The 16,752-nt window shown below is 35.3% G+C and overlaps 1 long non-coding RNA gene across 1 annotated transcript; it reads right to left on the bottom strand.

Moving 5' to 3' along the window:
* Window positions 1-9,531: 9,531 nt before the first annotated feature.
* Window positions 9,532-15,136, bottom strand: LOC140439815 (uncharacterized). The gene is made up of 3 exons (XR_011950732.1): window positions 15,038-15,136; window positions 9,874-9,994; window positions 9,532-9,684 (listed from the first exon to the last, which is right to left on the bottom strand). It is a non-coding gene; the product is annotated as an uncharacterized lncRNA (long non-coding RNA).
* Window positions 15,137-16,752: the final 1,616 nt, after the last annotated feature.

Here is a 16,752-nt window from a genome sequence, read left to right on the forward strand (position 1 = left end):
AAACAAGTGTATAGATACATAGTACCCAAGGTACAACAACTTCATGGTTCTGTGGAGAAGTGAACTATAAATGTCAAGACACAACAAGCATAAGACAATTACAAGAAAATAAGAAACGAAACATATACACTTGAAAGCAGAATATAAACTAGTAACTCGTCTCAAATCTATATATAATTGACCAGATTGAACTTAATATAAATAAACATACAACTTAATACAAATACTCTAACCCTAGATTATATTCTCTAGCCTTACTCTTTTTAAGAGGTCTAATAACTTTGAGACTGAACCTTCCATGTAGCTCTTTGCCGGTGTCTTATCTTCGCCTAATACAACAAAGCACACATTTGCCAGGCTGTCACACTGACACAAAATGTGCTCTGCTGTTTCTTCCTCTAGGTAACAGAATCTGCATGGGTCATCATCTGCTAGTCCCATCAGCTTTAACTGTCTATTCAGCTACAATGTCCTGTTAGCAGACCTACTCTGGCGTTGACTGTTTTCCTGTCTTTGCTTATTAGGTCTGCCGTAAATTTTGGCGAATGTCCTATAATAAACTGTTTCATCTGTCTTTGTTCTGATGAATTCCGTCACCATTCCACAGATTTGTGAGCTATCCACTTTCTTGTAGCCGTTCTTGTTACTGACTTTGCAACGCCGCAGAAGGGTTCCGGTTCAATGAATGGCAATAATGAGCTTTGCTTGCCCATTTCATTTGCTTTTTCATTGCCCTTATAACCCTTGTCCCCGTTACTCAGGCTAACGTAACATTGCTACCGTCTCCTAGTTTCTTTAGGGCACTTACACAATCTCATACTAGTTAAGAATTAACATCTACAGAATTAAGTGCCTTACGCGCTGCCTGGCTATCTGTGAAGATGACAATTGAAAGGAACGTTCTTTTTTGTTTTCTATTTTTTCCAACGCAGTGACGGATTGCAGTTATTTCCGCCTGGAAAATTGTGATATCATTAAAAAAACTTAGCAGGAAATGTATCTCTTGCTTTGTACCTACTATACCGTCTCCTACACCCTCTGATGTTTTTGAGTCATCAGGTAGCTTCCGCTTGTATGGTGCACCTTTCTCCCTGTCTTCCTTCTCTGCCCTGGTATATGCTGGGGCTTTTAGGGGTTAAACCCCCCCCCAGGGCATATAAAGCAAAAAATATATAAAGAATAGTTGGAAAATGTAACTTGTCTTTCACACACAATAAAAAAAATCCAAAACGTTAATTTAATAATTAAATTACCACTTTAAATATGTAGAATACAATAATTATTGTATAAATAAACAATAATTAATAATATTTTTCATTATATTTAGATATAGATACCTAATATTAGGCTCATGATAAAAGTAGACAGAACGAGTCTATTGCGAGTAGCATGCGCCTACAGGACTGTATCTGCGACGGCCTTGGGGACTATCACAGGTTGTGTTCCTCTGCATGTGTTAGAAGTAAAAAGGAGACATCTCTATAAGAGAAGAGAGCGTTTGACAATAGTCATAAAAAAAGAAGAAAGGCAAAGATCAATGGAAAGATAGCAAGAAGAGTGAAACAATGCGAAAGATGTGCCCAGTGGACGAAGATGCTGATCCCAAGCCTAACGGACTGGGTAGATTGTCTGTTTTAGGTTGTATCTTCTTAGGTGCAGAAAGACAGATACAGGTGCTTTAATGCGAATATTCCAACACTGTTACTCACACAATGATGAAGTGTAATAGATGTAAAGTGGAGAGAAATAGGTACGAACCCTGTGACTGAGAGAGAGATGATCGCGAAGATGACGGGAAGTAAGGCGGATGAAATAGTGTCCACAATTACATCCAAAGAGTAATTAAAAAGAAAGAAGAAGACGAGAAACACCAACCGGACCAACGACAGAGATAAGATCTAGATAAGAGAAGGGAGTGTTCCAAAAATGTCGTCATCCTTACAGCGGCCATCCCACTTTCGGAGTACGGTACGTGCGACAGTCAACTGCGCACAAGTAGGAGAGGCTGTTTTAGTTGGTAGGCAGGGTAACAGATACCGGAATCTTTGGCACTGCTATCTTTAGTACTTTAAATTAAACTAAAGCCCAAATTTTAAGGACTCAAAATGGAGATAGCATAAAATAAATTCGGTGTCCAACCAAACCCCCCTCTTAGGGGGGAAAATTTTAGGTGCGCCACTGAACTGTTGAATCCATGAGTTGCCCCATTACGATATCTGCTTTTAGCTCCTCAATTAGCTTTCTATGGGATCGACAACGGTGTACTAAGCAGATAAAAGTAAATTTATTTTTCTCCTACTAGAATCCCAAATATCGCGATTAGTAGCAAAAAATAATTTAGAGTTTGTTTACATATGTGAATTTAAAAAGGCTTCGTAAAACAGCAGTGAGAAATTTCTGAAAAAAAAAACTCGTTTTCGGGAAACGATTCGTAGCAAAATCTGACAGAATGTGTGTAATTGGAATTAAAGGAAAAGAGAACATTATATCGCTGATAAATATACATGCTCCAACAGAAGAAAAAGGAGAAGTGAAAGATTTTATGAAGAATTAGAGTCATTGTCTGAAGAAATGCCCAGACAAGATATTAAAATTATTACATGCGACGCCAATGCAAAGGTCGGAAGAGAAGATATATATAAAAGCATAACAGGGGGTGAAAGTAAACATATAAATACAAATGATTTTAGGAGAAAAAATATATATAAAGGGACGTAGAAAATTCCAGGATCAAATGAAACTAATCAAATAGACCACATCTTAATACAAGAGAAATTCGCCCATTTAATAACAAATGTGAAAACGTGCAGAGGGGCTGACGTAGACTCAGATCATTTTTTGGTTAGAATTAATATGAGAGAAGCAATAATTAAAAAACATAAACGGAAAAATAAAGTGCAACGTAAATTTAATTTTGAAAAACTGCGAAAATTTGAAGTAGCGCAGGATTATCAAAAGGATATACAAGAAACCACCGCCAAACAAGATAGTACTACTGTGAGTAACATACAACAAAAGTTCTTGAAAATGACAAACACTATAAAGGAAGCAACGTCGAAGAACATACCATAACTTTTTTTTATTTATTTAACATCCAATGTTTATTGCAATCTGTCTCATTATAAACAATAAGCAATATGTATAATATATGTACAATAACATAGTGGGAAGCTGCCCAGTGGCGAGCACCCAGGTAAAAGATAACATAAAAATAATCTATGATATATCAACTAATTTAAACTTTCACTTAACAAACAGAGTTTAATACAGGTAAACATCACTGACACACATATGAGAATTACAAGGCAAAAACACAAATTAAGGAAAGATTTAGAAAACACCAGAATAGAAACTTGTTATTTCACCGCACCATGACACTATGTTCTATTTTTCCTGATTTACTAGAGGTCCAAAAGGTCTGGTGGTTTTAATCTTCTTACGTGTGAAATGTTGAGCAGATCCGTGTCCAGCGGATTTGGATGGCAGGATAGTCTGTTCTTGTATACAGAGTTTACAGCAGATATTGCTTCGCAAACTGTTGGTAGCTGTAAATCGTGGTGTAATCTGTGGTTCGTGATATACCAAGGGGCATTACAGATCTGGCGCAGTACTTTCAATTGGAAAACGTTGAAGTTTTTGTATGTTGGTATTACTTGCTGTACCGCAGATTTGTGCTGCATATTGCCATACCGGTTTTAAAATACATTTATATATCAGAAGTTTGTTCTCCAGGCTAAGATTTGATTTTCGACTCATGTACCAATACATTTTCCTATAGATTAAGCTGAGTTGAAGGCGTTTCTTCCAGATGTGGATGCCCCAATTAAGTTTGCTATCCAAATGGATTCCTAAGTATTTAACGACGTTATTAACTGGTAGTGGAGTGTTGTTTATAGAAACTGGTGGCGCGACACCTTTTTTTAAAGTAAACGTTATTTGTGTTGATTTTAAACTGTTAACTTGGACTCGCCACAGCTTAAGCCAGCTCTCTAGTTTAAGTAGGTGATTTTGTAATACCTGGGCTGCTTCAGCTGCTGTAGAATTTGAAGCCATGATAACTGTGTCATCGGCATATGTAGCGATTGTTGTATTGGTCGTCGTTGGGAGATCTGATGTGAATATTAAGTAGAGGGTGGGTCCTAGTATGCTTCCTTGTGGAACTCCGGAACAAATTGGAAACAGGTTAGTGATTTCCCCACCTCTTTTGACTTGAAAGAATCGATCTGTCAGGTAGGATCTTAAAAGTGAACTTATGGGATGAGGAAATATAGATTTAATTTTGGAGATAAGACCTACATGCCAAACTTTGTCGAATGCTTGAGAGACATCTAGAAATGCAGCAGTACAGTAATTTTTTTGTTCAAGCAAATTTCTGATAGTCTTTACCACCCTATGAATTTGTTCGATAGTACCATGTTGTTTCCTAAACCCAAACTGATAATTCGGTAAAACATTACTGTCATATAAAATAAGCTCCAGTCTTCTCAGAAAAAGCCGTTCAAATACTTTAGATATAATAGGCAACAAGCTAATAGGACGGTATGAAGATACTTCCTTATGTGATCCTTATTAGGTTTTGTAATCAGAACAATTTGAGCAAATTTCCATTGGAGTGGAAAATAACCTGTTTTTAATATTGAATTAAATATATAAGTAATTAAACTTACGCCTTCGTTGGGTAGATTTTTTAGTACTAAACTAGATATTAAGTCATATCCAGGTGACTTTTTAATTTCCAGATCATCAATTATTTCTTTGATTTCAGATTTCTTAACAGGTTTAATAGGTGGAGCCATTTGATATGGTGCATTTACGACTTCATGGATAGCTTGTTCTTCTTCAACTGAGACTTCCCTCTGATGCGGTTGAAATACCTCGCATAGATGATTTGCAAAAGTATATGGTTTATCTATGTCAGTTTTAGCCCAAGTCCCATTTTGTTTCCTGATTGGCATATTCATTTGTTCGTTGTGTTTAAGTTTTTTTGTTAGTTTCCACAGCGAATAGTTTGTATCATCTGCAGGTGAGAGGTTCTTTAAATATTTGTTGATTCCACTGTCTTTACGTTGGATCAGTTTTCTTTTGAGTAGTCTGCAAGCTCTATTCAGATTTAAACATACCATAACAGGGTTAAAAAAAAAAGATCCGATTTGAGATTAAAAAGTTTACGATCGCAAACCGAACAACGAAAAAAAGTAAAGAAAATCTTAAGAGTACGGAAACGAAAGTATATGGATGATAAAGGTAAGCGTATTGAAGAAAATTACAAGAAAAATAAAATAACAAATTTTTACAAAGAGATAAAATACATTAAAACTGGGTATCAGCGAAGAACGATGAATGTAAAAGATAAGCAAGGAAACCTGATAGTGGACGAAGACCAAATATATGAAAGGTGAAAAGAATATTTCAAAGAGATGCTAAATGACGGAGTGACTACTGAAGACAATTATAATGTTCCTAAACCTCAAATAGTAATAAAAGAAATAACAAAGCCCACAAGAGAAGAAATTGAAGAAATAATAAAAGACATGAAAAATCAAAAAAGCCCCGGGGAGAGCGGAATTGTGGCAGAGAACGTAAAAATATGGAGAAGAGGTATTAATAAACTAACTTAGTGAACTAATACTAGAAGTGTGGGATGCCGAAGAAATGCCTCAATAATGGAATAAGTCATTATAATTCCTATACATAAAAAGGGAGATAGAACTGAATGCGCAAACTATAGAAAAATATATACAGAGAAAAATCTAGAAGCATACCAGGGAGGATTTCGGAAAGGAAGATCAACAACCTATTCAATTGTTATGCTAAAACAAATCCTGATCAATTGCTATGAATACAACATTTCAGCATAAGTACTTTTCATTGATTACAAAACCGTCCACGATACAATAGACAGAAACAAATTAATAGAAACGCTAAAAGAATTCCAAGTGCCGGAAAAAATAGTAAGATTGGTAAAAATGACAATTAGACAAAACATTTGTGCTGTGAAATGCAACGGTACAGTCTCAGAAGAATTTGAAGTGAAAAAAGGTGTTCGTCAAGGAGATCCGTTCTCTACATTGCTATTCAATATAGTTCTAGAAAAAATTGTAAGGGTTAAGGCAGCTTTACATCTAGGCTATGCAAGTCTCATGATATGCAAGTCCGTCTTGCATGGCACATCTCTTGCCTAGCTTGACCTTTTTATCAGAGATATTTCTGTGCAATTTTAGATCCCACTTTCATTGTTGCCAACAGAGAAAATATTTATCAATTTGAGGTTATTTTATTTTAAATAAATATAATTAAGTACTAAAATAAATAATATAATAAATAAATATACACTATTTATGGTTATTAAAAGGGTGAAGGATGTCAACCAAAGAAAAGAAAACCTAGAAAATGCTGGGTCAAACCTTGGTTGAATGCAGGACTGGGAAATTTGAAGTTACCCCAAGAGTTCTTGGACGCTAGAGACCTTCAAAGTTTTAAAAACTTTCTTCGAATGAACGAGTCCACTTTCCTTAAGCCCCTAGAAAAAATTAATCCCTTAATTCAGAAAAGAGATACCAATTTTCGCCAGTGCATTCCATCAAGGACAAAATTAATTATAACTTTAAGGTATCTGGCAACTGGTGAAACGTTTCGATCTCTAATGTACAATTTTAGAGTATCAGAATCAGCTATATCTCAATTTATTCCCATTGTGTGTAGGGCAATTTATGATATACGCTAAAGATAGTGATAAGGTTATGTTTTATTCTGTAATCTATTATAAATTGTTATGTTGGCAATATGAATTTTAACGATAAATTGCAAGAAAATAGCATGAAAAATAGAACATGTTCTAATTTTTCGTCTAGCACAGGAATTGCATGGAAATAGCCCGTGGGCATGCGCAGTTCCATGATCTGTCTTGCATGGCTCTTGCCTAGCATGAAAATAGCATAATGTAAAACTGTCTTTAGTGAGATAAATAGGTCCGTAGGTCCATATGTTGATGATGTGGTTCTCATTGCAAGAAATGGAAAAGAACTAGCACATATAGCAAAAAGACTGATTCGGAAAAGCTCTGAAATGGGACTGAAAGTTATTATTAATAAATCGAAGTAGGTACATGGAAATCTCGAGCAAAAAAGGAATAAATTCCAGGGGATCCTTTAAGTTGGTGGTGGGGGTTGGATCAGTTGTAGAATTCGAGAAGGTTGATGAATATATGTACTTAGGGACTCTTATTGATCAGACATGTAAGGTAGAAACTAAAATCAACCTGAGACTGACCAAGAGCAACAGGTGCGCTGGAGCTATGAGCAAAATAATTAAGGCCAAAGATATATCTCGTAATACAAAAATAAGAGTATACAAAACTATAATTAGACCCACAATGCTATACGCTGCCGAGACATGGACTATGAATAAAACCATACAGAACAGATTGGAAGATACTTCACAGAATGTTTGGCCGAAAAGTAGTAGAGGAAGAATGTTGAAGATGAACTAATGCAGAAGTGTACAATTTGTATGCTAACCCTACAATAACAAAAGTGGTGAAAAAACGTAGACTAGAATGGCTCGGACATCTAGAAAGAATGCAAGGTAATAGACTAGTCAAGAATATTGCTTGGAAAGTACCCGAGTACAAAAAAAGAGAGGAAGACCAAGAAAAAAATGGAGAGATGTAGTGATGGAAGATGTCAGAGAGATGGGAATCAGAGATTGGAAGCTGTTAGCTAAAAAGAGAAAACGATGAAAATTATCCATCCAGCAATGGGCCTAAAAGGCCTGTTAACGCTGTACATATATACATAGCTTTCTTTTGTCAGTACTATGCGCCTGGCTTATGTGTTGCTGACTATGTATTAATCTGTGCATCACAAATCTGGCTTAGCCCTGTATAAAGATATATTAAGTGGTGGTAGATTTAGCAGTACTTCCAAAGCCGCTGTAGGAGTTGTTTTTATGTCCTCGGTAATACACAGGCATGCTAGCTTTGTGTATTTCTAAACACCATTATTGCTCCCACTTGCTGTTCTTTGTTCACCACGTCACAGACTTATAGGTTATCAATGGTCTAATAACCCTTGTGTATAACCATAGGAGGATTTTGGGGTTGAGCCCTTAATACTTACCGCAGATTGTGTTAGTTAAGTTAGATTAGAAAATAATTGCGTATTGTACTTATTAACAGATAAGACCACAAAATTATAAACCACAATTAAATAGCGGAAGAATGGATAGGAGACATACTAATACTACTAGTCAAAAAAGGCGATAACAATCAACCAGGAAATTAAATTACACAGGTATAAACTTGTATCTCTGAAATTCACAACTTGTCACAAACCAATAAATCAGACGATAAACAGAGGTTTTCCTACAGGAGCATCGTATACAGATGCAGTATTCGTCATAAAACAAATTAGCGACAAAGCATTAGAGCATAATAGATCAGGATTTCTATGTTTATTTGAGTTGAAAAGAGCGTTCGAGAGAATAGGACTCAAAGACGTAATTTATCTTTTGTATAATACAGAATGTTGTGGAACACAAAAATTCGGCACTGATTATTATTCTCGTTTTTGTGAAAATTTACAAGGGAAATTAAAAGCGTTATACTAATTAGTAAGAAAAATTGAAAAATTTAAATCGACAAAATAATGTAAAATTTATTTCCAACGTGCAAAGACCGAGTTAGCTTCACAAAAAAATTTTAGTACATTATAATCCAGACAAACCAATTCATTTAACGTGTGATGCGAGTGATTACGGAATCGGGGGAGTTCTGCCGCATGTGTTACCAGATGAAAATGAGAGCTATATGCTATATCTCGAGGGTACTAAACAAAGCAGAGCGAAATAACTCTTAAATTATAAAGGATGCTCTGGCTGTTTACTGGTCAGTAGACAGCCATAAATTGTACCAATATTTGGCGGGACGGAAGTTTGAAATTTTAAGTGATCACAAACCATTGAAATCAATCTTTGGTCAATATAAAAGCTTACCAAAAATGGCGGCGGGTCGAATTCAAAGATGCGAATCAGAAAACAGTGTGAACCAGACCTTGGGGTGGTTAACTGATGGCTGTCTGCCAACCATCAGTTGTCAACCTAAAATATAACTTGAAAACATTTTATAAAACGATAAACATGTGTCTACCCTTTTCGAGGGTATTTTCTCAGTAATAAAAGTGTTTACCATAATTACTTATAGTATTATTTCGACGATATTACATGTACTATTTCTGTTTTCCATATTATTACGTAAGAAACACGCTCGTTGTGCTGTAATATAAATTCTTTTAATTAGAAATCTTCGATGATCATCTTTTTTAAAGTCCAAATCTTTTAATATTCTACTCAAGAATGTTGTACTTGTAGAAACAATTTTTTTAGCTTGCAGCTCATTGATCAACGCTTCAAAGGTTTCACGTTTCTCTAAAAAGTTATTTATTTTAATATAATACTATAACATGTTAAGTCCTACTCGTAATTCCCAACTGAAAGTTGGTTTACTTACTATTCTAGTACATATTATATATTAAATTTTAAATTGCTATTTTATTGCCCTCAGATAAATTAGTAATTTTCGTTTTAAAACAAGGACTCTTTTTCCCGGAGGAGACAAAACAAGATTTTTTTTTTCTTTTTCGTATATTGTATACTGTTTTTCTCGCCAATTTAAGTGTAGCTTCTACCCTATAAAACAAAGTTAAAATATTATCAATATTTTTAATTGAAATTGAAAAAAACCAAAAATAAAAAGTTCGTAATTATAAATATTTTGTTATGTAATAAAGTTGACAAATAAATATTATTAATAATATATATGCTTGTTATTATTAAAGCTTTATAATAGTGCACATTTGAAAATTGTACTTTTTGTACCTCTTGAACAGATAACAACGGTTCCAACGGTCTCCCATTCCTTTTTTTCTAATTTAAAGTACTCGATTAAATTTAAAATGAGTTCTTGTGCTTTTGAGTTAAGAGTTTTTCCAGGCATAATCTAAAAAAATTCAATAAAATATTTTCGTTTTGTCATTTCTTTCATTTTTGCGGAAACTTAAACAAAACCATTATTTAACTGTCTGAATGACGTTAACTTTGTATGTTAATTAATGGCAAAATATAATACACTAACCATAAAAGTTTAAACTCCAATATAAAATTAATTGTGAAAACAACTGTTTGTGTGATGTTTGTGTGTCACAAAATGAACTTAAAATCTGAAAACGTCCTTAAGTGTCTTTTTTATACCTACCTCTTTTCGATGTTCTGAGTCTAGAGCGTTCATAAAAATAAAATGTGTCTTTACTTAATAACAGGCGGTAGCTGGTTTGTCTTTAATTTGATGCGTGGAAAAGAATGATGCTAGATAAAGAGTAGCAGTCTGTAGAGCAAAGTGACGACACCATATTTTTTTTCTTTGTTATTTGTGTCTCGTATGTAGCTGATACTTTTTTTTGTCTTAATAAAGGGGAATCTAGAATCTTCGAAAGACATCTCAGTCCAGAACGCCGCCTGACTGATCTTAGTGCAGGATTCGTTCTTCGTAGTCCCGGCGATAGTTCCCGGGGTACTTTAAAAAGCTCTCTCGTTGCCGAGTCTACGCCGAACGTCTACCTGCTAAACAAAACTCTCCTCTGTGATCTAGCGATACGAAAGCGGAATGGCCGCTGTAAGGCAGGCATCACTTCCCAAGTACTACCTTCATTTATCCACAGACTGTCTGCAAGGAGGCTCCTCGCCCTTTTCCGTGTCCCCCTTTTTTAGTCCCAAAAACTGGTTTTTGGTTTTTTTGAGAGCTGTAGGCGTTTGCCACTCGTAAGAGACTTATTCAGTCCACTCGTATTACGAGACTCCTGTAGGCCGTTATTTCTACCGCTCCACTCCAGGCTGGTGCTGCGTAGAGGATGATAAACTGCACAACAACGTGTAAGGCACTCTTCCTTTCGGATTTGGGTCCCCCAATGTTGGGCAGCATCATCTCCAATGCAGCCGCACTATTCGTAGCCTTCCAGGTAACCTCCTGCACGTGCTGCTCCCATTTTCCATTCTGGTGCAACATCCCTCCATATCTCTGGCCTCACTTCAATAGACAGAATATCTGTTACTTGGCAACTCTGCTCTATGACCGAGGTATTCGATTTTGGCTGTTTTTATCGTGGTTAACAACTCTTTTTCTTTTTGCATTCTTAATAAAACGTTCTGATTAGTAACGTGGTTGGTATAGGATATCTTCAGGATTCGACGATAAAGCCACATTTCGAAAGCCTCAATGTTCTTGCAGGTAGCGTCTGTGAGATTCTACGACTCAACTCCGTACAACAGTATAGGAAAAATATAACATCGTAGTAACCTGATTTTTATGGGTACTGATAAATCATGGCATTTGAATAGCTTAGCCATTCTTTGAAATGCAGGTCTTGATTTCTCTATCTTACATTTTATTTCTAGGGAATGGTCCCAATTTTCATTGACGTTCGTACCAAGGTAGATGTGTGTTTTTACTCTTTCTATTGATTGACCATTCACACTATTTTTTTTAATTTGCTGTTCCTTCTTAAAGATCATCATATATTTTGTTTTCTTAATGTTCAGTGCAAGTCCATAACCCTGACTCTGACTGAATTATAACTTAACTAATTTATCTTATAATAATTATATTCATTTTATTCTTGCAAATTTACTATTTGTTATTGAATATTGTAATTATTTTTAATTTTTATATGGCAAGGAAATATTTTAAAATCTATGAAGTTGTTAACACAAGGTTTATTTTTCTAGTTTTTTTGGCCTAATTTTTGTCCATATTTATGTGTGAGGACTTCCACAGTAGATGGTCGATCATGAAATACTAACTGCAGCTACTACTGGTCACCTGAAGATACAAACAACATGAAAGTAACTAAATTCAACTACATCATCAGCATCTAACCACTACATTCTAGTACAATCCTGTCCAGCTACTTGAATACAACATCTGAAGCCATACTTAAGTATCATTTAAAAATCTTTATGGAAAGCTGATAGGCAAGATTTGTTTGAGATTTTGTTTGATTTAATTTAATATTAAAATTTTCAATTTTTATATGTATTTATGTATGATAAATATCATTAGGTAATATCTTGGTTTATTTGTCTCAGCCAGACTCATTTTTCACGTTTACTTCTAAGATAAAACATTCTCACACTTGAGAGACTGAGCTAAACGAGGCATAACAATTGGCTCCCAAAGAAAAATGTGAGTTTTATTAAAATTTGTAAATGCCTATACCTTAAAAGTTACACATTAGCTCCCAACTTTCGGAGGTAGTTATATTGTTACCCAGTGGCACCCAGCGTTTCGGATGGGTGGTTCAATGGTTACACATTGACGCCCAACGCCTAAAACCTAGACCTTAATGCTTACACAATATAACCTTATCACTGACCCCAGATGTCCTCATCTAGCTTTTCACACAGCTCTTTTCAGTGGTTTCCTTTTTCTGTACGAATTTTCCTGTGAAGTTCAATCTTCCGTGCGCGGTACTCTTTCGCGATCTCCTCGATGACATCACGACTAATCTCTGCTCTGCCCCTTACTCTCGTTAACCTTCTTCTCATTGCTATACATTCATTTCTCAGCGCCTCGATATCTGCATTCCACCAGTATGGCACCCTGTTGATATCTCGGTGACCTATCTTGCTTCCTTTCATCGCTTTTTTAATGACTATCTCCAGGTTTTCCACCGTCTGTGATTAACCCTGCATCATATTCACTCTCCTTTTAATCAGCTCATCGTATACTTTTCAGTTAATCCCATTGTCGCGTCTGCCCCCGACGTTCTGTACGCAAGGACCACGTTAGTGGTCCCCGTTCCGGTTATCGAGAATCCGATGTTTCGTTTCGTTGTAGTCTGGCAAAACCTTCCAGTCTCTTGATTTCGCCGCTATTCCTTGTGTCGCCATGGTCAGTCAGTATCCTGGCGCGAGTTTCGCTGATGGGAGATTCCCACTCCGATGCTTTTGCGTTAAAATCTCCCAGCACCACGCATTGTTCTCCTGTATTTCCCACTTTCTGCATGATGGCGTGCATCATTATCTCGTACTCGCCGACTGACACGTTTGGAGAAATATAACGGCAGACCAGCCGCACCCCCTCCATTCGAACAATCACATATCTTTTAGGCTTAATTTCATACACTCGCAGCTTCCTATTGTGCATTCGTACAGCAGCCCTCCCAGTCGTATCCACAAATCATCCTCTTCTCGTCATCGCTGTTGGATTTGGCTCCGTCGTCACCACCACGTCGATGTTCTTTTCTACTGCGCCAGTCTCGGCAAGATCATGTGTTAATCTTGCGTTCTCACGTTAGTTTAAAGTACCCTCAGCCATCGGATCTTGTTTCCTGTGTTTGCCATTTCTTAACCTTGGACTTCTTTCGCACCCTCTTTCGTACTGTTTCCACATGCGCACTCTCTTGGAACTAGTCCTCAGTGATTCCTACAGTGATTTAACGAGTCCATTAACTTTGGGCATATTCTTGAATTCACCACAAGCCCGATCACGTCGCAGTTGAAACATCTGGTTGTTTCTTCCTTGCATTTAAGCACTATGTGACCCTCTTTGCCACATCGGAAGCAACATCCTCTTTTGTTCTGCCCCTTACAGTGTCTTTGCTTGTGTCCAAAGGCGAGACATCTCAGGCATTCGGTATTTCTACCCTCGATTCTATTACTCGGCAGGATGACCTCGTGTCTCGATCTAAATTTTTATGATATCACAGGCCCGATCTTTGCCAGCTGCCTCCTCTGTGGTCTTTCAAATCTCCTCCTGCGTTGCATTGGGTGGGATTTCCTGTACCAAGATTCTTCTCTTCACGATGCCCCCTTTTGCCACCGCTCTCGACACGCATGTATTATCAGAAACGAGTTTCTTCACTTCCTGCACCATTTCCTTTTCTCCGCATATCTCCTTGTTAATGGACAGCCTTGTATTTGGCACCTCTCTCATGAGTTTTTCAAGTTTTATCCTTTTCTTTCTCTCCCCCTCTTTTACTTTCTCCCTCATCCCCGCTGCTCTTTATTCCGCCTTTTTTAATTTTCTTTTTCCTTCTTATCTTTCTTCCCACGAGTTGGGTTGTGCTGATCGGTCCAGTGGGATTGTCCCAAATATGCAATTTCTATTAGTGTCTTTAATTTTTAGAGGGCAATAATAGAAGTAATAATGACAATGATAACAACTTAAGACGATTGACACGTTCTCTGACAAAAATGACTTTAACACAAGTCTTGGATATCAAGAGGTAGAACCTAGTACTTTATGGTCGACAGATACAATATTTTAACTCAGCGTGAATTGATAGTTTGACTTGTTTGCAGAACACCGAAAACAGAGATGGAAATATGTGTGAGATTATGTATGTCCGTGATAGTACTATATTGGAGGTAGGTTCTAAAAAGTATAGTAGCTTTTTCTAGAAATAGAAATCTCTAGTTAAGAACCGCTGAAAATTAAAATAAAATTTGACTTTATAGATGAAAATGAAAAATGTATTTTAGACTTAACAAGAGAAGTAATGCAAGAATAAAGAAAGCTTTTAATACGTACACCTAAAATTTTAGTCAAAGCCTATAAAAACTTAATTCCCATTTAAAAAAAAATATGGTAACTTCCAATACCTATACAAGCACGAAGTTCCTGAAATGTATCACAACTTTTATAAAAATCTTCCCTATCAAACACTTATCGAAAAAGATGTAGATGATGAAGAAAACTGATTACATATATCTTTACATTATAATGTACACATTTCTTTTCCGGAAAAAAGTGTTTGTGTTTTTAAACAATAGTTTTTTTTTACCTTGAAATCAAAATAATGAATAACCATTGTCAAATTTATCTTTGTCTTCTTTTGTGTGTCTTTGGACACGATGTTAGTGACTTCAGAAATAGCAAGCAGTTGCGTCGTATCTTCACATACGATTAACCAATTTAAAAAAGAGAAACTGTTATATTTTATGTCTTGATAAGATATTAGCTACTTCAAAATAAGTAAATACTTACATCGTATGTTTTTTCAACATAAAATTTACAAGTATTTAAGTATTTTTTTTAATTTCATAATTAATAGACCTATCGCGACGAATCTTCTTTAAGCTCGAGTCAAAATTTACGTTTACATCAATAAAAACTTAGTTTGTATCAATGAAAAAACTAAAAAACTTTGAAGTCGTTTTCTGAAAAGTTGTGATTATAAAGTTACGATATTCTTATTTACGAGCGTCGATATTATCACTTGTCAAACCAGTGTTGTTGCGCGCTAACTCTATTTTACTTTGTCTCGCATTTTTAACAGCTAATTTACGACTATTTTTTATCAGCCAATTTTATATCATCATATAATGATAAATTATATGATGATATAAAAAAATAGATTTAATTTGATATAAAAACATGCATATACGTCATGAGCAGCGTATTTTATTTAACATCTAAATAAACGAAATAAAATTTTTGTTCAAAAATTAATTACCATTATTTGAATTAAAATTATTCGAGGTCACTTTTTGACTGGCAACCTGTTATCAAATTATTATTCTATTTTTAAATATATTAGCCCAGTCCTCAGAGATTTGACCTCTAAAAATCATACAAACAAACTGAATTTTGCTAAGAAGATGTCAATTTTGGGACCCCAAAAAAGATGCAAAAAGTTTACGACTTCAATCCCAAGGCTTCCCCCTAAAACCTCTCCTCGAAGGTGGGGAAAAACGGAAAAAATCGATTTACCAATAATCCGTAAGCCATAAAAAAATGTCTCAAATAAAAAATGTAGCTGAAATAATTTTGAACAAAAATGTTTATTAGCACTTTTTCTGTAAAATAAATCGTTCTCTTAGAAACAACGCTTGAAGCGACCGATGATTTTCAATGTCAGGTACGCGCGCGAGATCAATAAAATAAAATTTGTATCAACTCGACGGTAAAAATTCGATATTTTTGGATAAGATTTCCTATGGAAAAAAATCAAAAGATGAAAAGTGCAGCTTTCTTATAAAATGTTTGCACATTGCCGCAAATGAAGTCAGTTACTATAAAGGTGGTAAATATATAAATGTTTAGCGATTTTTACAATTTTTTATAATTCTCATGAGATTGATAATATTTATCACTTTTATTGACCGTTCACTAGTGAATTTTCATTATTAGTGCCCAATCTTCAAATCATATAGGTTGAAATTTCGGTTTTGACTTTTGGTAACATTTGCAAAAACACTGAATTTAAACATTCACATCACAAACGATCGCGCATCATGGGAAATGCTTCCACGAAAAGGTTATTAGGTGGAATTTGTAGCTGAAGTAGTGTCTTTTTAAAAAACGTATTTGTCTATTATAAAAGATGCAATTTTAAACGTTTTAGTGTCGTCTGTAATATGAAAGTTTTAATTTAGCGTTTTTTAGGCATATTTCAAAGGCCTCACATTTGTTGCTAAAACGTAAAACTGAAATTATATGCAATGTTTTAAAGATTGGCATCTAATATTGAAAATTCCGTATTGACCGGTTAATAAAAGTGATAAATATTATTGATCTCATGAGAATCGCAAAAAATTATAAAAATCGCTAAATGTTTATTTATTAAACCTTTATAGAAATTGACTTTGTGGCAAAATTCTAAAATTGCATACGAGAGCTTCTCTCTTCACCTTTAAAACGCATTTTGATTTTGGTCGATATGAGGCTCTGATCAAAAGATATCTAATTTTTATTGTCCA

Source organism: Diabrotica undecimpunctata, chromosome 4, assembly GCF_040954645.1.
Source record: "Diabrotica undecimpunctata isolate CICGRU chromosome 4, icDiaUnde3, whole genome shotgun sequence".
NCBI classification, from domain to species: Eukaryota; Metazoa; Arthropoda; class Insecta; order Coleoptera; family Chrysomelidae; genus Diabrotica; species Diabrotica undecimpunctata.